The sequence below is a fragment of the Megascapheus bottae genome, chromosome 3, assembly GCF_031878675.1.
Source record: "Megascapheus bottae isolate mThoBot1 chromosome 3, mThoBot2.hap1, whole genome shotgun sequence".
Classification (NCBI taxonomy): domain Eukaryota; kingdom Metazoa; phylum Chordata; class Mammalia; order Rodentia; family Geomyidae; genus Megascapheus; species Megascapheus bottae.
The window spans coordinates 43,101,610-43,124,066 of NC_143511.1; the positions used below are offsets into that span (position 1 = coordinate 43,101,610).

General features: G+C 35.5%; 1 long non-coding RNA gene across 2 annotated transcripts in view; it reads left to right on the forward strand.

Moving 5' to 3' along the window:
- The window catches only part of LOC150065404 (uncharacterized), a 40,618-nt gene that overhangs the window by 14,139 nt on the left and 4,022 nt on the right, over positions 1–22,457 (forward strand). Inside the window, exon 3 of one of the 2 annotated variants that reach the window (XR_016534767.1) lies at positions 126–239. The exons of the other annotated variant lie outside the window; for it this stretch is intronic. This is a non-coding gene — a long non-coding RNA (uncharacterized LOC150065404). Of the gene's footprint in view, positions 1–125; positions 240–22,457 lie in introns of those variants that run through there. 2 annotated transcript variants of the gene reach the window in all.

Genomic DNA, 22,457 nt, shown 5'->3' on the forward strand with positions numbered 1-22,457 from the left:
TCCATGAAATCTTTTCACCCCTGTATATTTTTAGGAGAGTTTGGATATAAATATTTTAGTCATTGTTTTTGGATCTCAGTAGCATAATACATTGGGATTTACATATCTTTTTGTTTAATTCCCAGTTGTCATTCATGGAACAATCTCAATTCAAATTACTGCAGAGAGAGGACACAGAGATTGCATAAAAGGAGAAATAAGAATAGTGAAAAGGCTCACATCCAATTTTTCCAGCCATAGTTTCTTTTGCCACCCTAAACTTCCATTCTGTTCTCTAATCCTGGAATAGTCAGAATGTTCATACTTTCAACAATGAATGTCTTTTGTGAACTCATGTGACTTATTAGATGGATTTGAGAGGATCAATTGCATATCTCTTCACAGTTTCTTTATTATTGTGTCAACCTAAATAAAACAACTCAAAAGTGAAATTCTCTGAGGTACAGTAATATTTATTTGGTAAGAACTGTGAATTGTAATGGGAATATATACATGTCATAGTAGACACTGGGCATTTCAAAGATAATGCCGCAAAAGAAAGGTTTTGAAAAGCTGGTTGAGGTGGCTCAGCCTGAAATCCCAACTACTCAGGAGTCTGAGATCTGAGGATCGTGGTTCAAAGCCAGCCCCAGCACTAAAGAACTTGAGACTCTTATTTATCTCCAATTAATCACTAGAAAATGGGAAGTGGGGCAGTGGCTCAAGGGTAGGGCAGCCTTGAGCTATAGAGCTCAGAGACAACACCCAGACCAGAGTTTTAGCCCATGACCCCACCCCCCCCATAAAAGAAAGATTTTAAAAATGAAATTGTGGACTCTTAGATCAATTTTTGAAACTGTAATCACTGGCAAGAATATTTAGTATTAACAAAGTAACAATAATGTGGTTAGTCTAAAATTAAACCATTGTTGGGCAGATGTCCTTGTAGGAGTAATTTTTGTACAATTAACCAGCAAAAAGCCAGAAATTGAGTTGTGGTTCAAATGGTAGGACACTAGTCTTGCACAAAAGCTCAGGGACAGTATCCAGGCTCTGACTGCAAGTCTCAAGACAGGAACACATACACACAGACACACACAGAAGTAAATGCTTGACCTTATGAAAATTGATATATTAAAATAAATTAAGATAAGCTTTTGGCTATTTTTCTAGCACACTGTCAATTACTATATTACCATAGCAATGAATATATTTCTGCTCAAAGGAGAACGGTAGATGCAGCTTGTAAATATATATTTCACAATCTATTAGACTTACACTGTATACTTTATTATATGAACATGTATTACATGTATTTTTCTCTAATAATACATACTGTTTTCATCATGCTACTTACTACGTATAATACACAACGAAAAATTTCCTCAATATCTCTGAAGTCATCATTTAGTGATGTTACCCACAATATTTAAAAACTAATTACATATACTTTATGATGCGTTATTTTTCTTTAATTTAAGCTCGTAGGTAAATTTTGACATAGCCTTTATTTTAGAAATATTTAATTCATAAAAAAAAAACTGTGGGTTTTGCTGGGCTTAATGGCTCCCGCCTGTAATCCTGGCTACTCAGGAGGCTGAGATCTGAGGATCAAGGTTCAAAGCCAACTAAAGGACCTTATAGTCTTATCTCCAATTAACCTCTAGAAAATAGGAAGTGGGACTTGGCTCAAGAATAGGGTGGTAGCCTTGAGCTGAAGAGCTCAGGGACAATGCCCAGGCCCAGGAATAGCTTTGATGTAAAGAGCTCAGGAACAGGGCCCAGGCCGAGTCCAAGCCCCTACAACCCACAAAACAAAATAAAACAAACAAACAAACAAACAAAAACTTTGGGTTTGTATTTTGTATATTTTTAAAGGAGAGAATGAGAATAGAATAGGGAATAGAACACTGGCAGGCCAAAAGCAGAGCACAGCAGAAGTGAATAAAGCAGAGATTTCCACTATAACCTTGGCCAGACCACGTACAATCTGATTCCTTGCATCTAAAGCAGAAATGGCAGTTGTGTTTAGTTTGTGTGTAGGTTTCTGATGTTATTTCAATAGCTCCATGTCACCTTCTCTGAATCTGAAGATCACAAATGAATTTTAAAATTGAATAAGTATTATAATCTTGAGAAATATTTTAGATTCTATGCCATTGATGGAGCAATAGCAGGATTTTATTAATTAGGCAAATAGAAGCTGATATAGTTACAAATTCATATGTACTTTATTGAATATAAAATTCAAGGTCAATCAGAAGTCATGTTATATTGCATTCCTCTCCAACTTTATAACTCTGAATCTTCCATTATGTATTTCTTATGTATTAAATCTTAGTAGCTCTTGACTTTAAAATTTAAATGGTTAGACATGTGACTAACTTTTATATTAGTAAGTTTAGTTTGATGCTTTTTCTTTTTTTAAGTTACTCCTATGATTAATATTTTCAAAAATAATTTTTAAATATTTATAAGATGATAGATATATGTCTTGCTCTTCTATTAAAAATAACATAGAAGGTTTACTTTAAAATTTTTTTTCTTCTTTGGTCTTCTTGTTTTTATCATAACATTCTTTGAAAAATTAAGTAATCTTAGTAAGATGTTCTAAACAATATAACATCATTTTACTATTAATGTTTTCATTATTAGCTATTTTTATGAAATTGGAAAAGATTATTGTATGCATCAAATATTTCAGAAATATATCCGATTCTTTAAAAAGAAAAAGCAGGACATAGCCAGAAAGACAACCATCGACCCCTTTCCCTTGTCTCCAGCTTGATCTCCCCTCTCATCCTAACTTTTTTTTTATGTATCCAAAAGGCCCTATATGAAGGATTCTCCTCTTCCCTCTAGGCCCAGTGTTTGTATGTATCTGAAGATGGAAGATGTAGCATTGAGTCCTGTCTTATTCCCCAAGTTCAAGCAAAGCACCAAGTGCATGCTCATGTGCTTATCCCCTGGGGATAATGGCCTCCACACCCAAGGTGGAACATTCCACTGTGGGCCTGGACAAAGACACTTCCCTGGGCCCCCAGGAGACCATAAACCCTTTTAAGCCCTATTATAAACCTACCCCCAAATCTAGTCCCTAGCACAACCTCCAATCCCCCAATCCTGCGGGAAGGTTTGTGCCCTCATTGTTCCTCAAAAAACAGTCCTTGCCTATTAAAAAAAAATTAAAACAGCAATAGCTGATTGCATATTTCGGAAAGAAAAGAATAGAAAAAAATCTTGTCTTTTTTTAAGAAAGAGTTTTCTACTATTCTGTTTTATTGTCAGGATAATTTACAGTGGGGTTAGTACTGTAATGAGTACATTACTTCTTGAGCCTTGATACCCCTGCTCATGATTTTCCCCCTTTTCCTGCCCCATCCCCTCCCAATCATCTTGTTTCCCCCTTCCCTTCCCTATTTCAAATAAGCAAATGAAAGTATACACAATACACCAGGTAACAAAGTCAGATATATTAACCATATGAAATTAACCATAAGGGGATAAAAAGAGAATAGAAATAATTGTACAATATCTAGGACTCTTCTAGCAATGGATTACAATAGCACAACACCTAGGTACATAAATTCATATAGGATGAGAGTAAAAGGAACTCTAGAATATGGAAACGAGCGCTTTATCTTATGTGATTGTTGTTCTTAATGTACTATGTTACTTCTCTTCTCCTTGTTGCCCTTTAGTTAATTTCGTATTGTCACTTTATCTGATTTTGTTACCCGGTATATTGTATATGTGTTTATTTATTTATTTGAAATAGGAAAGGGAAGGGGGAAAAACAAGGTGGTTGGGAGGGGGTGGAGGGACGGAAATGGGGACTAAAACATGAGGAGTATCAATGTGTGAGAAGCAATGCACCTACTATCTTGAGAATGTAACTGTAACCATTCTATACATTACCCCAACAATAAAAAATAAAATAAAGAAGAAAGAACTGCACACAGTACATTAAAAAGAACAATCACAAAAATAAACCTCTTGTTTCCCTGTCCTGGAGTTCAATTTTTTAGTCTCATCCTGTGTGACCATAGGTACATAGCTTTTGAGCTCTTGTGAGCCTCTGCCAGGAGAGTCCTACATGTGTACTAATTATTACAAATGAGGAAACCATGTAGCCTATGTTCCTTTGGGTCTGGCTTACTTCACTTAATATGATTTTTTTCAAGTCTTTCCATTTCCTTAAAAATGGGGCGATGTCATTCTTTCAGAACAGAATTCCATTGTGTATAAGTACCACATCTTGATCCATTCATCTACTGAGGGGCATCTGGGTTGGTTCCATATCTTAGCTATGGTAAATAATGCTTCAATGAACATCATTGTGCTAGGAGCTTTAGAATGTCCTTGTTTCTGGACATTTGGGGAAATGTCAAGGAGTGGAATTCCTGGGTTATAGGGGAGCAAGATGTTTAGTCTTTTGAGGAATTGCAATAGTGGTTTCTAGAGTGGTTGAACAAGTTGACACTCCCACCAACAGTGTAATTTGGATCCCTCCTGGCCACATCCTCACCACCATTTCTTGTTTTTAGATTTCTTGACAATTGCCATTCTAACTGGAGTGACAAATGGGACTGCATTAAATTGCCGAGCAAAGGACATAGCTAGCAAGTTAAATAGAAAGCCCACGGAGTGGAAGAAGCTGTTCACTAGCCATACAACAGACAAGAGCCTCATATCTAAAACATACCTACAGCTTAAAAAATTGAATCTCCAAAAACAAATCCTCAAAGAAACAACCATCCCATTAAAAGGTGGGCTAAAGACCTAAAGAGAAACTTCTCTGAAGAAGAAATAAAAATGGCCTATAAACACATGAAGAAATGCTCCACATCTCTGGTCATACAAGAAATGCAAATCAAAACAACTTTTAGCAAAGTTTTTAAACTCTGGAATCCAGGGATTTTTCTTTTATGCAGGTTTAATGGAAGTTGATGATTTCTAAATTTGATGCCTATAAAAAGGGACTGACCATGGTTATAAACTTATATACATTGTTGGCTTTCAATAGTTGTAAATACAGAATTAGGCAGTTATTATAGAGGAATGGATGTAACATTAAAACTTAGAATCACATGTTCAGAACAAGTATTTATGAAATGTCATATGGCTTCCAAGAGATTCTACAAGAGAAATGTTTTCTAAGTGGTCTGAGGACCAGTGTGTTCATTTCTTTATTTGTTTATTGAACAAGTTATCATTAAGCACTGGCGATATGCAGAGTACTTAACTAAGAACTTTCATATCTAAATAAAAATACTGCAAAGTAATGCACCTTCAATCTGGTTAACACAATGTAACCATTCTATTAATTACAATAAAAATATACAAAAAATAAAAATACTGCAGTCAGGGGGACTGCATTAAACTGCAGAGCTTCTGTATGGCAAAGGACATAGCTAGCAAATTAACTAGAAAGCCTACAGAGTGGGAGAAGATCTTCACTAACCATACAACAGACAAAGGCCTCATATCTAAAATATATCAACAACTCAAAAAATTGAATCACTCCAAAACTAATCTCCAAAGAAACAACCATCCCATTAAAAGATGGGCAAAGACTTAAAGAGAGTCTTTTCTGAAGAAGAAATAAGAATGGCCTATAGACACATGAAGAAATGCTCGACATCTCTGGCAATAAAAGAAATGCAAATCACAACAACTCTAAGATTCCACCTCACTCCAGTTAGAATGGCCAGGATCAAGAAAACTAATAACAACAGATGCTGGAGGGGATGTGGACAGGAGGGATCACTTCTACACTGTTGGTGGGAGTGCAACCTAAAATTTTTGATTACTACAAAACTTATTGAAGGCTATGAGTAAATGAATATGCCCAAACTGAGGTTCCTTTCATTTTGTCAGACCTGTTGTCTACAGTTTTGTTATTGCTTTTATGTTCATTCTTAAGACCCCAAGCCTTAAAGTAGGAATATTAAAGCCACAGAGTGAAGGAATGTAAGTGAAAATATAAACATTTTAGACAATACAGAATTACATTTTATATAGCAGCTCCATATGCAAGACTATTTCAGAACTATTTGTGAAATATCAGCTTTATTTCTATTATATCCAAATATAGGTATTTCTAAAAATGTGAGTCGAGGTTATAGTAAATGTGACACATTGAAAAGTACTCTTTGATGTTACTCTGTTCTTTTAAAACTATTGTTGTTGGGGCCGGGAGTTTGGCCTAGTGGTTAAAGTGTTTGCCTAGCATGCATGAAGACCCGGGTTCGATTCCTCGGTACCACATACATAGAAAAAAGCCAGAAGTGGTGCTGAGGTTCAAGTGGTAGAGCTCTAGCCTTGAGAAAGTCCAAGGACAGTGTTCAGGCCCTGAGCTCAAGCCCAGGTCTGGCAAAAAAAAATAAAAAAATAAAACTATTGTTGTTGTTGAAAGTGTACAATGGGTCATTATACTAGATGCTTCTCATATATAATTTTACAAAATTCTAAAATTAACTCTGGGCCTAAAGTAGTGTTATTTTTACTTGGCAATTGAGAATATGTGAGGCTTGCAAATTTTCAACAGCTAACACAGATTCATAGATAACAGAACCAAGATTCAATCCTAGGAATTTCTGCCTTCATATTCCAAGTTTTCAAGTGTTTTACCACTTTTCTCAAGAGCTCTACTTATTTTTGTCTTAATCTTAGATTCTCAGATACTTTGATGTTTATACTCTAAGTTCTCTACCTAAAAAGTTAATCGTCCTATGAAAATATGCCATGTTTTAGTTTCAAAGGAGTATAGTTATTCTCATTTTAAAAGGCATCTATTTGATACTTAGAATAAGAACTCATGCTTTTTAATGTAACATTTTGTTTCTTTTTTTTGGTCTTCTTAAATATAACAACCATTGTTATTTATTTTGCACTCTAAATCCAAAATCAGTCATCCAAGTACATTGTTTTAAAAATGTGTCTATACCATATTCTGCTTCTAGTCTACTTCCCAGGGAGTCAGTCACTAATTTAAGTTACCTCAATGCCAATCAGATTTATAATCTGAAGTCACATTTTTTTTTGTCATTCATGGGGCTTGAACTCTGGGCCTGGGCAATATCCCTGAGCTTTTCAGCTCAAAGCTATAGCCCTACCTTTTGAGCCACAGTGCCACTTCCCGAAGTCACATTTTGTCTTTCTCTTCTGCCCCTTGAGGAAAAGAGTGAGAGAACTGCCACAGTAATGCTAAAACTGTTTTTTTTCTTTCAAAGGAAATGTAACCCTTCTATTAATTACAATAAAAATTATATGAAAAAAAGGAATTCTGAATTTAGTACAAAGGAAGCTTAATGCATTAAAAGTTAGGTATACAAATAGTCCTCAATAAAGTTACCTATTTGTCCATAAAGCCAAAGTTATACGCAAAAAGAATAATCAAGGTATAAACAAGGTATGTTTATACCTTGATAATTCACTACTTGCTAATAATACTTAGGATTTATTATTCCTATGTTTGTATAATAATGTCTTTGTTGACCTATAAATTGGAAGATTTTATAAAGGAAAAAAATAAATGACTTTGGCTCCCAATACTGGAATTGAGGAATGGCATTTTGTCTCAAGTTCTCTGAAAGGAATTGCCTCCATAATCATATACCTTTAGTTTTTTTTCTTATGACTTTTCTTCTTTGTCAATTAATTAATTAATAATTGATTTTGAAAAAGCTGAACTGAGAACCTGCAGTAAGTATTTATCTGGTAACGTGGCCACCATTGATTGCATTCCTTCAATGTCTCATTTACTGCACATCCTAACCTTCCACTCCAGCAAAGTGATGTGTTTATGACAATGAATGCATCATTTCTGATCACAGTCCAAGTCCAGCATGGCAAAATGTGTATGAAACCCTGTCTTAATAACAAGACAAAGCAAAAGGGCTGGAGGATTGACTTAAGTCAAAGTCTAGAGTTCAATTCCAAGAAGGAAGGAAGGAAAGAAGGAAGGGAGGGAGGGAGGGAGGGAGAGAGAGAGAGAGAGAGAGAGAGAGAGAGAGAGAGAGAGAGAGAGAGAGAGAGAATGAAAGAAAGAGAGAGAGAGAGAGAGAGAGAGAGAGAGAGAGAGAGAGAGAGAGAGAGAGAGAGAGAGAGAGAGAGGGAGAGGAAAAGGAAGGAAGGGAGGGAGGGAAGGAAAGGAAATTTTTTGCACTTTATTTTAGTAAGGGCCTAGTTCAATAATTGCAATTGTGTTTATTGTCAACATCAGTAAGTACAACTTGCAGTCCTATTTGCTATCTAATATCATTTCTTCACCAAAAGAGAATAAGATGGATTCTATTTATTTTCAGGAAGTAATATTAGGTTTAGTTAGGTAACTTTGAGCTTTTTATAATTAAATCTAAAGGACAAAGGGCACACCAATTCAACAGCGATACTCACAAGACACTATGTTGGAAATGAACTTACAACCTGCGGGGGAGGTCCCTTGGGCAGGAGGGAAAGTTGAGGAAAAATGAGGGAATGGGTAACAGTGTTCAACAAGAACAAAGCAGTGTACTCATTACCTTACATACGTAAATGTAACCCCTCTGTACATCACTTTGACAATAAACTTAAATTGAAAAAAATTTAAAGATTTTAGGAAATGTAGCATCCTTTGACCAATTTAAACAATTTGGAAGAATTTTAAATTATAGGTAACTAAGTGTAGTTACCTTTATGAAAGACATGTAAGTTCCTAATGCTCCAAACAAAGTTAAACATAAGTCTCTAAAATATGTTCTGAGTCACCAAGAGTTTAGATTTCAATATGAAATTTTGAAAGGAATGCACTCAAACTCATGACCATGAGTATCATGCATGATATGCTACACCTTATATATTAAGAAAGCTGAACACAACCAAGCATTAATGTAGAGCCCTGGAGCAATTACAGTTACAGTGATGATAAAACCTCAGAAGGAAGTACTTTTAAGAAACATGTCTTTTATATGACAGTTTCAATACTGAGCACTATTTATATATGATAAGTGATTGAAAGGAAATACAAAAATATTAAATATACTAGTGGACTAAGCAAAAGATCCAGGGCCAACCACTAACATACCTTTTATAATGTGGATTTAATTGTAATGCACATATTAAAGAGGTAATGATTATGGTAAAACCACAGTATGCTTTTTCCTTGAGGAGAGTCTGACTTAGCAGGAGGAACTTCAGCACAACACACCTGATGATACCTAAATCAAAGCCGTCACTGAGAAGCAAGGGGAATATACTTCTAACAGCAGGAACACAAATTGAGTGCATTCAATATTTGAGAAGAATGTGTTATTCTCTGGGAAAACTACCTACATACATAAAAACTCAATATAAGTAGCAATAGCCACTGTGTACAGGGAACAACTGGACTTGCCACAGAGCAGTCCAGCGAACATTTTCCATTTGGAAATGATGTGGAAGGGAAAGTTTGTTCTTGCCAGCATAGGGAAAGTATAATAAGCAATGTTTCAAAGGAGACTGCTGAAAGGGAGACTGCTATTCCTACACCCAGGCCCAAGAGAGTATAAACTCAAGGTGATAACAGCTATTACCACTCTGAGTTAGAAAAGCAGATTATATGAATAAATACTATGCAGGCTTCCATCCATAAAATGAATGCATCTATGAAAACATATTGTATATATGTCCTGAAATACCCAATTATTCAGTGAAAGAAATGGTCCTTTCACCGACATAAGGCATGAAAGCTGTTCTCATTATAACAGCTGGGCAGTGGGGCAGGGGGGCGACGGGAGTGCGCAAGATGTGTATGAGTAGTTTGTACTTCACATCAGGAAAATTTAGTTTTTGATCCAGTGTAAACAAACAATACATTTTAAATATGTATATAAACTCAAGCATTTTTATATTGCAAGAATATTTGTAATGCTTTCCTATATGTCCTTCACTCACATCTTTTGATATTAAGGTTATAATGTGTCAGAGTCCATTTTTCAAGCTAAGAAATTTGTATCAGCACATTCCTATTAATGAAACTTTGAATTATATCCTCATTTTACCAGGTTGATCACTGAAGATGTTTTACATTCAAGAATTATGTCCTACAATATAATCTGGATAGGAAGTTGTATCTTCTGTTAGTAAATTAATCTTTAAAATGTATCCCACCTCCTATTGCCACTGATATCAGGATCTACATTTTCTGCAAAGAACAAAACATGCAATAGAAAATTACTCATATTATCTAGATCTTTTCATGATTAACTTGTTTTTTTCCTATCGTGAATACTATAATCAGAAATTCCAAAGGGGGAAGAAAAATCTGCAATGATATCAAATACATTTTCACCTTTACACAGATATTAAAAACATCACTTGAATGTAATTATCTGTATAGCCAATTGTAAGAACTTACATAACTAGAAGTTAATTTTTCATGTAGATATCTGAATAGCCAACTGTAAGAACTTATATAAACAGGGGTTAATCTTTCTCTTTCCTTCCTTTTTCTAAATGAACAAGTGTATAGCTGCATCACTTTCTATAGTAGCCTCTTAGTGATTACATCACATTTTCTTCACGTACATGCTGACCACCCACCATGATTATGGAACACAGAAGGAATGAAAATGGGAGAGGCTGGGTGATATTTGATGTGCTTACAACAGAAAGTGAACACTGTGCCCCACACACTTCCATGTACAACTTATTAGCCAGAATCTATCACATCAACAGCAATACTGTAAGCAAACGTGATGTGTAATTTTATAAACTCAATATTTTATCCTTTGAAATTAGCAACAGGGAAAGAACAACAGACAAATTCCAGCTGTTTCTGAAGATTCATTCTGCACAAATAGGGCTAGCAAAGGCAGGTTAAAGCAGTTTGTCAATGACACAATGAATTTAATTACCCACACTAACATCCACAAAGAACACATACATTTCTTTCAACAAATTTAGTACTGGATACACATTTCATAAAAGACAGCCATAAACTCCATACTAAATGTGAAAGTAAAGACTCAGCCTAAATGTTCATTTAGATTGACTGAATAGATCCTATCATAACCAGCTAACATGATTAAGAAAGCAACTATACAGTCATTCAAAAACAGATATTTCTACCTTGCACATAGACATGAATCTGGACAAAACAGGTTCACTGGCATAATTCTGGTCACCACTGAGAGATTATACTTCAAATGGGGAATTCATTGGTGCTATGTAGTACAGAAATAGTAGTAGAATGGAGCAAGAAAACTAGCTACAGTAATTACACTGTCGAGATTATGGCTATTTGGGTCATGAACTTGAAGTTAAATCTTGAACAAATTAATACAAATGTGGAATGACTAACTGGACTTAAAGGATTGAACTAAATATACAGGAAGCCAGAAAATTCATTCTCAAAGAAATGAGTTTTGTGGTGGTTAATTTTGATGGTGAATTTGATTAGATTAAGAGATTAGTAAAGCCTAACTCTGGCTATATATGTGACAGCATTTTCAGAGACTATTAAATCACAGACTTTCTTGTTGAAAATGAATGAACTAGGTCAATTATGAGGAGAAGGAAGAGGAGGAGGAGGAGGACAAGGAGGAGAAGGAGGAGGAGGAAGAGAGGGAGGAGGAAAAGAAGGAGTCAGTCTTAGGCTCTTAGTAGTCATTCTGGTGATATTCATGTAAAAAAAAGCCCCATGAAGATTGCAAATTATAAGAAGTTGAAGACATTATACTTCTGAACTGCTGAATAAAGTTCACTATTGAGCCAAATTTTAGCTTAAAAATATTAACCAAATTTAGAAATGACTGAATGATATAGACCAACTGCTTTCATAGCTAATCTTTATTATCAAAAGCTTGAAATCATTATTGACAAAAAGATCAAAATGGTCTTTGAAGTAAACACTTGCATTTAGTTTTAAATAATCTGCTGTTAGTACTGGAATATGCCAGACTTAGCAAAGGATTCACCTTAATCAATACCACTGGAGCAAAAGGAAGATTGGTCCAATGATTAATTTCATGTTTTACTCATGGGAACAAAACAGCTGAGTATATTTGTCTCTATAATCCCTTTTCCCAGATGTAATTACAAACGAGATTGATCAACTCATGTGTTTCTACTGAGGCCATAGCAGGCATATTAGAACTGCTAGGGTGTGTAATAACTTAGTACAGATCATCAGTCCTTAGGGTTATGGAGAATTGGATATTAGAATCCTATTTTAAAAGAAAACACTTTTTCTTCTTCAAGTTCCTTCCTTTTTGTCATGGTTAAACAATTTTCTTTCTGGCATCTTGTAGAGCTTCATGAAAGTAACTAAAAAATCAAATACTTATCAGCCATATGATGGAGTTTAAAGAAGAATAATTTTGGAGAGAAATTTCCTTGATAATAATCCAGCTACTAAAAAAATCACTTTGTTATGAACATTGGCTTCCACGTCTTTAACATTTGGACAGTATATAAATTGCAAAACAGTGAATAAAGATTATGTATGTTCATCTTTGAAAACTAAGATGCTACAGAAGCCAAGCACAGTGGCTCATGCCTGTAACCCTAGCTACTCAGGAGGCTGAGATCTGAGGATCAAGGTTCAAAGCCAGCCCAGCCAGAAAAAGATCTGAGACTCTTGTCTGAGACTCTAGAAAATGGGAAGTGGGGCTTGGCTCAAGGGTAGGGGGTTAGACTTGAGCTGAAGAGCTCAGGTACAGCACCCAGGTCAGAGTTCAAGCCCCATGACCCAAAAGAAAGCAAAAAATATGCTACCAGAAAAGTGAGAGTTCTATGAGTTTCAGTTATTATTTTTGCTGAGTATCATGCATAACACATTGTGTTAGAAATTTGAGATTATTACGTACTTTCTTGAGGAGCTATAAAATTTACCACCACCAACTTGTGTGTCTTAAATAGTAATTTGTATTATTGGGCTTATACACCAAGGGAATAAAAGGATAATGTCAATTAAGTTAATTAAAATCTGCCATAATATTTATGATCTCCTTAGAAGCATATCCATAGTAATATCATTACTGATACTAATATTACATACATCCATCTTCAGTCAGAACTATGATCAATGTCCATTCAAATTCAAAAGCTACTCTGTAAATAATTTTGCTACGATACATTTTGGAATTTAGAAACATGAGTTTAATTAATCCATAGTTTTGAAAACAACTTAGTTTGTTTTTAAAAACACATATATCGCATTTAATGTTTCCTTGTCTTGCTCTCATACATTACATTGCTTAAACTAGCTTCCTGAAACATTTGTACATGCATTTAATTCTATTATATATTTTCCCTAAATTTTAAGGACTGGCAAGCCCTCTAATCACATGACACCTCATGATTCTAAGGTCAACTGTGCTGTAAAATTCCTCTCAGGAGCTTTCACAAATAGTTTTAAGACATCCTCGGCCAAAGACCATTTGCCTTGCCACTTTGTAATAGGTAGGCTCTACACTATGTGTTTTTATTCCAAGTGGCTTTCTTTCTGCTACTTGCATTGGATTAGCCACCATTATTTTTTCCAGGTCGTGGGGCTTGAACTATGGGTCTGGGTATTATCCCTGAGCTCTTCAACTCAAGGCTACCATCCTACCACTTGAGCCACAGCATCACTTCCGGTTTTGGAATGGTGATTGGAGATAAGAGTCAGACTTTCGTGCCAGGGCTGGCTTTGAACTGCAATCCTCAGGTCTCAGCCTCCTAAGTAGCTAGGATTACAGGTGAATGCCACTGTGCCCAGCTTAGCCACCTTATTTTTCCCATATATTTTCATTGTAATTGTAATTAATAGAAGGGTTATATTATAGTCACCAGACAGAAAGTGCATTACTTCACAAACATTGATAACCTTTCTCATGTCTTGGTCCTCATTTCCCTCCCCACACCCCCACCCCTCATCTTGTTTTCCCCCCTTCCCTATCCCATTTCAAATGACCAAATACAATTATATCCAATATATCAGATAACCAGGTAAAATGCTGTAACAATATGTGATAACCAAGAGACAGCAAAAGAGATGAGAGATAACATAGTACTTTAAGGACAACAAAATATGTCTTTTGTTTCTATATCCTGGAAGTCCTTTCCTTTAGCATCATACTATATGGCCTTATGTATCTAGGTTTTGTTCTGTTGTAAATCTCTGCTAGGAGAGCCCAAGGTTTCTACTGATTATGACAAATGAGGGAAACCATTGAGCCTATGTTCCTTTGAGTCTGGCTTACTTCACTTAATATGATATTTTCTAAGTCTTTCCATTTCCTTACAAATGGGGTGATGTCGTTCTTTCTGACAGCAGCATAGAAATCCATTGTGTATAAACACCACATCTTGTTGATCCACTCATCAATTAAGGGGCATCTGGGTTGGTTCCATATCTTTGTTATGGTAAATGAACATCATTGTTTAGCCACCTTTTTTTAATTGAAATAAGTAATCAAAGTTACAACAGTGAGAAGTTATACTTGCTGGAAAGAATCATCATTCTTGGTACTAGAATTTGCATTGCACAAAATCTCACAATGTAAAGCTCTGAGGGTGAACTAATGCAACAGGGGCACTCACAAGACAATATGATGGAAATGAACTTTACAGCTTGGGGGAGAAGGGGGTTAGAGAGAAGTGGGAGAAAAATGAGGGAGTGGGTAACAATGTTCAACAGGAAATGTACTCATCACCTTATGTATGTAACTGTAACTCCTCTGTACATCACCTTGACAATAAAATTAAATTTTAAAAAAAGAATAGCAGATGCTATATAGTGAACACTGTGTAGGCTGTTAAGAATAGAAATTTTCATCTTGTGAAAGACATTGTAACCTTCACTGAAATCTGATAAAGAACAAGCCAAGGGATTCACAAGAAGATATGTATGTGTCAAGCTTTCAAAGGATTGAGAGAGAAAAGTGGGGACACTGCCAATGGAGAGAGAAAAAAAAAAAGGGAACCTGACTTCAGTAGGAATGGTACCACAAAGGCTCTGTATCAGTGGAAGTGCTCACTTCCAGAGACTTCCTCTATCTCCTTTTGCTTCTCCCTCCTCCCTCTCCATCTCTTTCTAACATTCTCTCCATCCCACATATCCCCTAATTTGACTTGCTTTCCAGGAAACACGCATTATCATTACAGAAGTATCACCACATTCATCTATTCTCCTTTGAAATTAAAATCTATCATGTTTAAGAGATATGTACTATTTTGTTTATCTATAATTTTAATGTTTGTCCTCATAATCAAAATGATCTAAGGTTATGAATTCATGTTCATGTTCAGAACAGCTGGGTGATTTCCTAATTGCTTCTATCATTTTGTCTAAAGGCTCACTGGTCTACTTAATTATTCGTCATTCTTAGTGGCCAATGACAGTTCTGTTCTAAATAAAATGTCAAAATTAATTTTGAGGGAAAAAAATTACTGAAGATCTTTTGACTTAATAATTTTCTTAACATATATAGGTATGGCATCATTTATTTTTGACCATTTGTTTGGGATAAAGCTGTCTCATTCTTTTTATTTTTGTAATTTACTTTTGTATTTATATACAAATATATATATCACATTTTCTGTATCCATTCATCTGCAGTAGGGCATCCATTACCTGGCTATTGTGAATAGTGCAGAGATAATCATAGCTGAGCAAATGCCCTTATCATATCTTAGGTTATGATGTTCAGGATAGATGCCCAGGAGTGAAGGTCAATTTTCAGTTCTTTAAGAAAACTTTACACTGCTTTCCAGAGTGGCTGAACTAGCTTACAATCCCACCAGCAGTGCAGTAGGATTCCTTTTTCTCCACAACCCCACCAGCATCTGTCATTGTCTGAGTTCAAAATCTTGGCCATTCTTGTTGGGGTAAGGTAGTATCTTAGGGGTTTTTTTTATTTGCATTTCTTTTATGACCATGGATGATGAGCATTTTCTCATATGCTTTTCTGCCATTTTAACCTCTTCTTTTGATAAATCTCTCTTTATTTTCCTTGCCCATTTAGTGATTGGTTTGTTGGGCTTGTGGGGGATTAGTTTCTTGAGTTCCCTGTAGATACTGGATATTAAGCATTTGTCTGATGTATTATTGGTAAATATCTTTTCCCAGTTGGTTGGCTGTCTCTCTACTTTAGTGGCTATGCTTTTATCTGTGCAGAAACTTTATTTTTAGGTGGTCCCATTTATCGAGTCTCTCTCCAATCTGTTGTGACCCTGGAATTCTGTTCAGGATTTTTTTGCCTGTGCCTATGAGTTCCAGTTTCTCTCCAACTTTATCATGTAGTAGTTTCAAGGTTTCCAGTCTGACACTGAGGTCTTTGATCCATTTTGAGTTAATGCTTGTGCATGGCAAAAGAATGGTGTGATTTTTAAAAAGTCAATAATGTTAAGATGAAAACTTTAAAAACTGAAGAAGGAAATTAGAGCAGATCTAAGGAAGTCGAATAACTTCCCATACTCCTGGATTGGAAGGATTAACATCGTGAAAATGACAATACTGCCAAAAGGATCTATAAATTTAATGCAATACCCATCGAACCCTAATGTCATTCTTTAACAAAATAGAGGAAACAATTCATAAATCCATATGGAATAATAAAAGACCCCATACAATAAAAATAATCCTTAGTAAAAAGAACAGCACTGGAGGAATATCCATACCAAACTTCAAACTCTATTACTGAGCTATAGTAATAAAACATCCGGTACTGACAAAAGAACAGGCCTCAGACCAATGGAATAGAACTGAACACCCAGCTGTGAACCTGCAGACCTATGGTCACCTAATCTTTGATGAAGGAGCCAAAGATAACTGGCTGGAAGAAAGACAACCTCTTCAACAAATGGTGATGGCAGAGGTGGCTAAACACCTGTAGAAAAATAAAGGTAGATCCTTATTTGTCATCCTGCATCAGAATAAACTACTAATGGATCAAAAACCTTGAGGTGAAAGAATATACCCTGAAAAATTTACAAGAAGAAATAAGAGACGCACTTGGGCTCCTCGGCATGGGTCAAAACTTTCTTAATAAAGGCCCAGAAACACAACAAATCAAAGAAGTTTCAACAAAGGGGACTGCATTAAATTCAGAGCTTCTGTATGACAAAGAACATAGCCAGCAAGATAAATAGAAAGCCTACAGAATGAGAGAAAAGCTTCACTAGCCTCATATCTAAATTATACATACAGCTCAAAAAATTGAATCTCTCAAAAACAAATCCTCAAAGAAATAGCCATCCCATTAAAAGCTGGCCTAAAGACTTAAAGAGAGACTTCTCTGAAAAGGAAATAAGAGTGGCGTATAGATAGCTGGGCGCAGTGGCTCACACTTGTAATCCTAGCAAATCAGAAGGCTGAAATCTGAGGAGCACTGTTCAAAGCCATCCTGGGCACTAAAGTCCAATAGAATCTTATCTCCAATTAACCTCTAGAAAATAGGAAATGTGGATGAGGCTCAAAGCGTAGTGCAGTAGCCTTGAGCTGAAGAGCTCAGGGACAATGCCCAGGCCCAGGAGTAGGGCAGTAGCCTTGAGCTGAAGTGCTCAGGGACAGTGCCTAGGCCCAGAGTTCACAAAAAAAAAAAAAAGAGAGAGAGAGAAATGGCCTACAGATACTTGAAGACTTGATCAACATCTCTGGCTATAAAAGAAATGCAAATCAAAACAACTTTGTGATTCCACCTCACTCTAGTTAAAATGGGCATTATCAAGAAATCCAATAACAATAGATGCTGATGGGGATGTGGCCAGAAGGGAATGCTACCACACTGTTGGTGGGAGTGTAAACTTTTTTAAAATATTTTCAGGATAATGTACAGAGGGGTTACAGTTACATTTTATAAGGTGGTGGGTGAATGACTTCTCCAATCTTGATACCCCTTCTCTTACTTTTGTCCTCCTTTTCCTCCCCCAACGCCCTACCAATCATCTTGTTTTCCCCCCTTACCTTCCCTATTTCAAATAAATAAATGTATATACAATGCACCAGGTAATAAAGTTAGGTACAGTAACTACATGACATTAACCATAAAAAGGGGAAAAAAAGAGAAAAGAAATAACTGCACAATAAAAAAAATAACTGCACATAGTACATTGAGAACAACAATGGCAAAGATAAATCTCTCATAGTTTCCCTCATTTGTAATAATTAGTACACATGTAGGACTCTCCTAGCAGAGGATCAAAAGCTAAGTTTATATGGTCATACAGGAGAAGATTAAACAAAATGAGCTCTATGATATGGAAACAAGAGGGAAACAACCACTCTGAAAAACAGTGTGCGGGTCCTCAAAAGACTAAACATAGAGCTCCCCTATGACCCAGCATTCCTACTCCTGGGCATTTACTCAAATATCCAGAAACAAGAACATACAAAACCTACCAGCACAACCATCTTCCTTGCAGCACTATTCACCATAGCTAAGATATGGAACCAACCCAGATGCTCCTCAGTAGATGAATCTATCAAAAAGATATGATATTTGTACACAATGGAAGTCTATACTGCAATCAGAAAGAATAACATCACCCCATTCATAAGGAAAGAAAAAACTTGGGAGAAATCCTATTAGGTGAAAAAAGCCAGACCCAAAGGAACAAAGGCTCCATGGTTTCCCTCATTTGCAGCAATTAATATGTGTCTAGGATTTCCCTGATAGAAGAACACAACAGCTCAAAAGGTATGTGCGTGTGTCCATGTAGGAAGAAGCTAAAATGAACTCCAGGATAGGGAATCAAGAGATTTATCATCGTGGTTGTTGTTTTTAATGTTCTATGTGAAGATATCTCTTTATTCTTTTTTTTTCTCTTTTTCTTTTTGCTTTCCCTTATGGTTTATCTTCTCTTGTTTCTTTTTTCTTTCTTTTTTTTTTTTTTTTTTGCCAGTCCTGGGCTTAAGCTCAGGGCCTGAGGACTGTCCTTGGATTTTTCTCAAGGCTAGAACTCTACGACTTGAGCCTCAGCACCATGTCTGGCTTTTTCTAAGTACGTGGTTCCGAAGAATCGAACCCGGGTCTTCGTGCATGCTAGGCAAGCACTCTACCACTAGGCCACACTCCCGGCCCCTATCTTCTGTTGTTTCTGTATCTGACTTTCGTATCTGGTGCATTGTATATACATTTGTTTGCTCATTTGAATTAGAAAAGGGAAGGGGAAAAACAAGATGATGAGTCAAAGGACAAAGGATGAACTGGTATAACAGCGATATTCACAAGACAGTATGTTGTAAATGAACTCTACAACTTGGAACTGGATCGGGGAAAGAAAAGTGGAGGAAAAACATGGGAAGGGGTAACAATGTTCATGAAGTAATATATGCACTACCTTGTGAATGTAACTGTAAGCCCTCTATATAACACTATGATAATAAAATAGAAATAAATTCAATAATGGCTCTGATCTTTAGGATAATTTTCTTCCAGTGCCAGTCTCAGAAAATGCAACTTAAATTGGCTGTTGGTAGGAGGATTTATTCACATTACTGAAAAATTCAAAGAAAAGACTGAAATGACTTATAGTGGGAGATGAAGTGGTTTCCAAAGACCTGGTTACATCTCTCTGTCTCTTCTGAGTCACCTGATGGATGTCTTTTTAATTAGGAAAGTACCTAGGTGGCTTGAGCACTTCTAACATAATAAATGTCTTGTTATGCTCAAGTGTTTTCTATATTCTTAAGTTAATCTATGTTTAACTCTAAATGAACTAACAGAGGTTGCTTTAGGCATTTACTGCCACCAGGGAGCTAGGATAAACTGAGTATCTTTCAGTGATATATCTTAACCTGATAGGTAGAAACAGAGCAGATTTGCTCAACGTACAAACACTACAGATATAGTGAAAGAGACAATGGGTTCTTAGTGTCCTGACAAAAAGTAAATACTACTCTATTATCCATCTCATTTTTACCCCCTCCAAAAAAGCCCATATTTCAAAATTAGAATTTTAAAAACACTTAGAACTAAGCCATTGAGTTGGGACTATAATTCACAAGTAGAGGATTTGTTCAGCATTCACAACTCACTAGGTAAAACCATTAGTATTATAAATAACTAATGTTAATAGCAGAACTGTGGGAATAAAGCATGACTAGTTTAAAGTAAATGTTTGGGTCTTAACATTTATCCTATCATTCTAAACCTTCTTAGAGTATGACCCCTTTGTAAGGTTTTGAAATATTTTGCTACAAACATGACAGTGGGCTAGAAGGAATACCTCTCCTTCTATACTTAGAACCTGAAAAATAAGATAACCTCCCCTAAGAAAAAGGAACCCTCTGATTGCATACATTGATTCACAGCTGTTAGAGTTAAAATCAGATCTACAACTCTTGCTCTTAAGTTTGAGATTCGATGCTAATGACTTTTGCATGGAAGAACTTTGCCTCTATCTTAAAGGATTATACTCCCAAAGATTTATTAAATATAAGATGCTACTGATTACATAATATAACATTTCTTATAGCACTAGATAAACAGAGAAAAGCAGCCTGTATTGGAGGACAACACTCATTGTAAAATGCTTCTAAATGTGAGAGATATTACAAAGAATAAAAACTAGTTTTTAGAATTGATTCTACATAACATGATGATCTTTAGTTTTATCCATTCTCTTTCAAAGAACATAATTTCTTTCTTTATGGCTGAACAATACTCTGTGCATGAACATATATTGCATTTTATTTACTTTTTATTTTTATTTATTCATTATTGCACTTATTTATATTTAGTTCATAGTATTCTAGGGTAATTTCATATTTTGGCTATTCTAAATAGTTCTATAAATATGAGTATAAATAATATATTCTACACTGACTTTAATTCCTTTGGATATATGTCAAGAGTGTTACATATATATAATTGGATTGATTTTATTTTCCCACTGTGGGGCTTGAACTCAGGGCCTAGACACTATCTATGAGCTTTTTTGCTTAAGATTAGTGGTCTATCACTTTGAGCCACTGCTCCATTTCTGGTTTTCTGTTGGTTAATTGGGATAGGATGGAATTTTAATGTATTTTTAATTTGCATTTCTCTTTTTTTTTTCTTTTGTTTTTTTCAGGGCCTGGGGACTGTCCTTGAGCATGTTTTGCTCAAGACTAGCACTCCTTGAACCACAGTACCACTCCTGGCATTTTCTGTTTATGTGGTACCAAGGAATCAAACCCAGGCTTCCTGCATGGTAGGCATGCTGGGCACACTCACAGCCCCTAATTTGCATTTCTTTTATTGCTATGGATATTCAACATTTCTAAGCCATTTGAACTTCTTTTAAATACTATCCAATTAATTTGCCCATCTAGTGGATTATTTATTTTCCCCGGTTTTCCCCCTGGCTTTTTCTTCCTCTGTTGAAACGTATGTTTAAAGCCATGTTTTCATTACAAAAATGGAATGAAGTACTTACTTTACCTCTTCCCATACTATGCCCGTACCATAATAAATCATTTTCTATCCTTCATAAAAAATTTTTTTTCTGACTCAAATGTCAATTGTGCCAAAGTTTAGAAGAGTAACAGAGGCTATCTTGAATGATATATTTTCAACTTAAGATTAATAACTTCTTTAAAATGACCTAGATTAATATTCATGAATTGATGGTTATAAATGTTCATTGATTCAAACTTAACATAACAAATTTCTTTCAGATATTTGGCATTAAATGGTGGAGACAATTTCTAAATTATGCTTTCATGAAGCACAACCACAATATATTTATTTAGGAATTTAAGGCTAGAATAAATTTTGGAGCCCAACAATAAAATCAGGTAAATATAGATGCTAGCCGGAGACACTGCTATCCTTTAGGGAACTATCCTGGGCACATAATTTACGAAACATTGGTCATGTGAACTTTATAGCTTTATAAAAATCAGAATCAAACTAAATTAAAGTAAATGCATTTAACAGAGTTATATGATGGCCTTCCTACCTTTAATTTCTTTGAAATACATTTCAGCTATAAAGTAGAGTCCTGCCTAGAGAATGAATAAGATTAATTTAAAGATCTCTAGGCTTTGGAATAGTTTCTCGTTTGAATATCTACTTTGTCTTTAGAGATTATTGAAAAGATACTCAATTTTCCTGTTACTAAAATGCCCCTACATTTTGAGCCATTTCAAAATAGGCATTCAGTTTAAGAAATTTTTACAGATAGTAAATCTTCAAAAAGGATTTTTCAGGATTAAGGATAAATTCTCTGGGTTTAGGGTTTTAAGCAACTCTGAACCCGACTGCTATTGTCCAATAGATATGCTGAGGAAAGAGGTACCTACAAAAGTAAGTTTCATTGGGGACTGTGTGATCCTGTTTATACATGTGTTTCTTAATAATTCACAGATATATGTGGTGAACAACGTATAGATTTGCCTTATATGTCAAGTTGTAAAAATATTATACATAATGAATGGAAATCTCTCTTAAAAATGTACTCTATAGCTGGGTACCAGTGGCTCATGTCAGTAACTGTAGCTTCTCAAGAGGCTGAGATCTGAGGATCATAGTTCAAAGCTAGCCCAG